We start from the raw sequence: 6000 nt of genomic DNA on the forward strand, positions 1-6000 counted from the left end.
GCCGTCTGGATCATCTGCTTCTTGTTATGCAGCCTGCATTCTTCTTCCTGTAGGTCAGTGAAGGTGACGTCCCTGTGATGTAGCCATCACTGGCTAGGAGGGAATGCTCATCTATTGCAGAGACAGTGGGCACACGCAGTCTCTGCAATAGCTTGGCACTCCGTACCCGACTGTGATTTAGTGACGTAACATACATTGCCAGGCAGGAGAGAGACTGCCTATGAATGTACGGAACATCACAGAAAGCAGATCAACTAGCTGGAGGTGAAGTGACCCCTCCAGGACTGCAGAAGCCAGGAGAAGATCAGCGAGGGGAAGATCTGGTAAGGAGACTGACAGGGGAGGAATAGGAGAGTATAGAATTTTTGTTTTTTAATGACAGAACCCCTTTAAAGAAAAATTGTCCACTGCAGCGTAACCACGATACTGAATAACTGGCCACAAAGCTGATATATCGTTCACGTTGAAAATAACGTCATGGTGATTAGCAGTCACAGACATATACCTTTGTGGAAAGCCAACAGGCTAAAAACCAGCACAAATGGCATATCAGAGAGAAGCTTAGGGTGGCTTTATACGGGCGACTATGGCCCAAATCACTCAAAAGAGCAAATGCAAACCATAGTCATTATGTATAAACATGGCCACCGACAGGGTAATAAGCGATCACTAGTCGTTGCAGCACACTGAAAACAGTTGGTTGATGGAGTGTCATTTACTATTAAGCACCAGTCGTTCCTACTTGAATGACTTGAGAAGCCCTACAAACAATATGTTGGCAAACACCTGATGAACAATAAGAGCTTTGTGGAAAAGCAAACGGTCATTCCTACTTCTGCAACTCCTCTAAGAGACTACCTGAACAATAGTTACTGAGTATTGGGATGGGCTCACACAACCACATGGTAAAATGCTGAGTAAATAGCGCAGCGTTTTACCAGCGTCTGGAGCTACGAGTCACCGCGTTTGTGACAGCGTATCACATGCATGATATCATACTGCCTTCCTGATTTCCTTATTCAAACTTTCCTTCCATTGTCTTAGCAACATTGTGTAAAAACGCCGCACATACATTATGTAATTTCATATGTACAGCGTTCATTACGCACCCCTAGAGAACAGGGCTCTATTACAAGTAATATGTGGCAAAATTGAACATGCTGCTTCTTTTTTACATTATACGCAATAAATATGCACCAGTGTATATGGATCAATGAAAATCAATGTACTTTCATTAACGTCATTCACCGTGTATTATGCGCGTGCACATTGCACGTGTCATACGTAATTAAATTACGCTCATGTGATCCCAGCCTTATGGTGCCTCTAGGCTTCTTTCACACACATTTCAGCTTTTTAAATTGCATTTTTTCCCCCCCATTTTTGAAAAATTATGTCTAAGGACTCCTTCACACTGGTGAGGGCAATATCAGGCTGTGATTCCAGCCGATACCGCACTTGCCACCATGTGAAAGCCCTGTGGATGCGAGGTGTTTTCATGTGAAAATGGCCTCATCACTGGGGGGGGGGGGGGGGGACACACACGATCCTGCGCCGCGGCTGTCACAGCAATGGCAGAGGATCACGGAGTTCTCCCATTGCGTCCAATAGGGGCCGGCGCGTATGTTGCCGACCCCATGGAGAGCAATAGGCGTACTTACAGAAAGATAGGACATACTGCGATGTGTTTTCTGCATAGTATTGTGGTGCCATGCAAGAAAACATTGCTACGGTGAAAGAACCCATTCAGAAGAATGGAGTTCATATTTGTGCGTCTCGCAACACACAAAATCTCACGCGATATATCATGTGTTTCAAAGATCATATGATTCATACAATATGCTCTTTGAATCCCGTAAGTGAAAAACACCAGAAAAACACGCCATGAAAGAATGCAACACACACTGACAAATGTGGGTTTTTTACAGCAGAAACTAGAAAAAAAATAGATGTCTATGGAAGAAAAAAATGACAGAACCCAAACCTAGAGTACGCTGACATGAAAAAAGGCATAAAGTTAAATACAAGTGAAGAAAGGCACTGCACAGAGAGCCCTGTTTGTAGTGATTAACCCCCTATAGTCACATTCAGATGGAAAAACCCAATATTTTAATTGTAGATTTTAAATTTATGCCTTATGTAAATATATTTGAGGCAGAACTCAATCACCTGAAGTGCACCTTTAACTGCTTAGTTACATAATTAATTTTAGCCTTACGAGCCAGTAAATCGTTTCCTCTTTTGTTTTCCTTTATGCTACGAGTCATTGCAATTATGACATCAAACGTATAGAGGTTTTATGTTTTACCACTTTTGCACTATATACACTTTATTTCAGAAATAGACTTTGTATGGCGCTCTATTCCAGGGCCAGAGCATGTTTATTCTTCTAATCGACAGAGTTCTATCAAGCCTGTTTTCTGTGGGACAACGTTTAGTTTTTATAGGCGGCATTTTGAGGTACATTAGGGTTTTTTTTTCAATTATTTTTATTCCTGTTTCAGGGAAGTGAGGTAAACAAAAAATGGCTATAGATTTTTTTCTAGCTTTGTGTTTTAATGGAATTGTCCATGCTGGATAATTAATGTAAGATTTTATAGTACCGTATGTGTTAAGGATGTGGGGAGGCCAGTTATGTGTAAGTAATTTTTATTTTTGCAATATTTAAAGACTTGTGTAAGGGGAAAGTTTTCTTTTTCTGTAAAAGCGTTTAGATGCCATGGTCAGTAATGACTGCAGCATTTATGGGTTTAAACAATTTAGAGGAGTAATTAGATAAGCAAATTCTCATCGTTTCACTCTTTTTCTGGGAAAAACACCATATGGAACAATCAGAGAGGAAAGACATTCTCTCGATTCATGAAGGGGGAATAACTAACAAAAATTCATGTAACTCCTCCTCTGGGACCGAGAAATATAAAAAAGAATTACAGATCTTTTCTACTGGCTGCTCACCCCCTCTGCACACACTAAAAATGACAGCTGTAAATTCAGAATTCTGGACTCCACTTTATATAGTTGTAACTCCGACCAAGAATGTTAGCTTTAAAAGGACACCAAAAGCAGGTTGGTAGCCCTGAAAGAAGCAGAGCTGCAGCCGTCTGAAGTAGGTCGAGCTCTAATCATCCAAAACTGTAATGTCCTTTTCCTGCAGAGCTCATCCTAAACTACTGGGGGTTAAGAATTCCTTTTCTACTCTCAGCTAACATCTGCCCACCGTAGATTTCAAATGCAGGAAAAATTGCTGTGCTTTCATGTAAAACATTTACGTGTACCAGAGAGACAAAGGAAACAGCTGTCGCACAAATATGGTTTGGCTAACAGGTGCTGAAAGTGTATGGGCAGCAGTAGAGCCGCAGGATCAAGCTAGTTACCAAGGCTCAGAAAAAGGTCACTTTCACACGGCCAACAGCAAGTTGCGCCAGTGATTCTCAGGTGATTCTCACATGGCATGGGCACTCCATCCACATGTTGTGAGAGATACGGCACATTCCACGACACATTATTATGCCAGATTCGTACAAAAATGGGACATGCAGCGATTTCTCAAACTTGGACCACCGGTTTTAGTGAGGAAAAAAAATAAATAAATAAATAAATAAAAAAAAAAAAATCGCTCATGTGAATGAACCCAATCCAAGCAAAGGATTAATTTTTCCGTGCTGGACATGGACAGAACACACGTGAGATTATTGGCTGTGTATTAGTGACCTACAAGAGCTGTGTTCAGTGTCAGAATACAGCGGGCGATCATGGCACATTATATATTTTTCTGGAACTCTATCATTTCTCCTTAGGAAGAGCACCTAGACGGTGAGTGAGGAGACTTATAAGGCCATTCATACTCCTCTGGGTAATATGCAAATAAGGGAGATGGAACAATAACTCCACAGCGCCACCTATTGGAGAGACATTGTTCCATCTCCCCTATTTACATGATATATTTGTGGGACGCGGCTGTATGGACTAACACAGCAAGCTGTAACAAAGATATAGTGATGGCGGCTCAGACTACTTGCTTTGGTCAGCAATGATTGTGACAAATGGCCACAACGGAAAGCTAGCTCTGACCGCTGCCATAGTGGGTGGGTGGCTGTCAGAAGCATCCGATAGCCACCTGGTATGGAGCGCGCTCAGTAGCCCCCCTTGCGAGTTGTGACTTAAGATGTATATAACCATCAAGAGTTGTTAAAGAAGTTTTCAGTTTTAAAAAAAATGTGGAGGGAGCAATAAAATTTATTTTAAAAAAAAGTCTCACCAACCGAATTTGAATTGCGGATTCTGCGGTTGTATGATCTGTGGTAATATGCTGTTTAATCAAAAACATTGGATGACACAATTCCACCCACATTAGCGGGACAGAATTGCATATTCCACTCGCAGAAAATAAACCGCATGTTCTATTTACCGTGGAATCCGCATCCATAGAACCCATTGTGCTCTATGGTTTCAGATATACCTGCAGCCCATATGCAATTACATTGCACGTGGGCTGCGGGTATCTGCGTCATCACTAAGTGAGGGTGCGGGAAATACAAACAAAAAAGCTGGACTGATGTGCCGCCCGAAGCAGGAGTTTAAAAAAACCAAACTCCTCCATTGCACATGTGCAGCGGCGCGGCGGCCAGTGCTTCTGCACACATCCGCAGTGAAGAAAGCAGGAGTCCTGAATGGGTAAATGGGGTCCTCGGCTGCAGGCAGGGTTGGACTCCGCTGCAGAATCCGATCCGCCCGAGGACATGGGGCCTAAGGTTAGGTTTCTCTGAGAACCCCCCTGATCTGTTTATGGGGCATCACTGTGGCAGAAGCCCTGCTGACATCACCGGTCACATGCTGTGGCACCACCATGTGGGAAGTGAAATGTTTGATGCAGCAGATAAATAAGAATGTCAGGGAATCCTTTTAGGGGGATTCTCTGGGCCGGCGGTACTGCTGGGGTCATCCTCAGTATGATATGGCTTGGGGCGAGCATCACGTGCGAGGGCAGGACACAAATAGCACATATTAGTTACACCCTGCAGCCTCTATGGGCGCCATATAGAGCGGTGGGAGGACCCGTGGACCAGCGGCTGCATGCAGAGGGGTCAGAGGTCTCGGGGCTCCGCTCTGCCCTGGCGGTAACGCCGTGTCACACGTACCGTGCACTAGATAACGCGGTGCTGACGCACCTGGCTGCAGCAAGGCTCACACGGACACCCGCTCGTGCTTATCCACCATTCCTCCTCTGCGTGACGAGAAGCTCCGTGAGGAGGCGACAACAGGAAGTGACGGAGGCGGAAGCAGCGGACGTGACCTGATGACGACACCACGTAGAACGTAAGACGCCGGCGGCGGTTACGTCTAGTATGGCGCTGCACATGGTAGTTCAGTAGTGGGATTACTGCAGAGTTTATCCCAGGCAGCTCTTTACTGATATGGCCAGAGCTGAGCGTCTAGGATCTGCCCCTCCGCCCTGGTAGACGCACTGCAGGGCAGGCAGCATGGAGGATTGTGGAAATCAGGCAGAGTAGGAAGGGATGTATTACAGAGCTCAGCATACCTGCGGTTTTTGATCCTGGTAGCTCTTCTCTGAACTTGCTCCAGTTTGTCTGTCTTTTTTAAAGTTGGGTGCCCAGAACTGGACACAGTGTTCCAGATGACTTAGGCCGCCTGCAGACGAGCGGGTCGGATCCGGGGGTGAGAATTCTCGCCGCGGGACCCGACCCGAGCGCCTGCAGAGACGAGCGCGTACTCACCCGCGCCTGGCGGCCCCAGCTCTTTCATGTGCTGGCTGCCGGGCAGCCGGCGCATGTGCAGACCGGAGCCGGCGGCCGGGTGAGTGACGTTTCTGTGCGAGCCCCGCACAAAAAAAGGACATGCCGCGGTTTGTTTGCCGCGTGAGATTTCGCGCGGCCAAACCGCGGCCGTCTGCATAGGAGTGCGTATTGTAATGCACTCCTATGCAGGCTTTGAGCGGTGGAAATCCCGCCACGGGATTTCCGCCCGTGTGCAGGCGGCCTA

The 6000-nt window shown here is 45.8% G+C and overlaps 1 protein-coding gene across 5 annotated transcripts in view; it reads right to left on the bottom strand.

Annotated features, from left to right (window-relative positions):
* Positions 1 to 5269, bottom strand: part of BCLAF1 (BCL2 associated transcription factor 1) — a 38793-nt gene extending 33524 nt beyond the window's left edge. For 4 of the 5 annotated variants that reach the window (XR_010793074.1, XM_066605916.1, XM_066605910.1 and 1 more), the window contains exon 1: positions 5139 to 5269. The gene's annotated coding sequence lies outside the window, so the exon portion shown is untranslated. The remainder of the gene's footprint in view (positions 1 to 5138) is intronic. The other variant, XM_066605905.1, reaches the window with a different exon arrangement.
* Positions 5270 to 6000: the final 731 nt, after the last annotated feature.

Source organism: Eleutherodactylus coqui, chromosome 1 (assembly GCF_035609145.1).
Source record: "Eleutherodactylus coqui strain aEleCoq1 chromosome 1, aEleCoq1.hap1, whole genome shotgun sequence".
Lineage (NCBI taxonomy): Eukaryota > Metazoa > Chordata > Amphibia > Anura > Eleutherodactylidae > Eleutherodactylus > Eleutherodactylus coqui.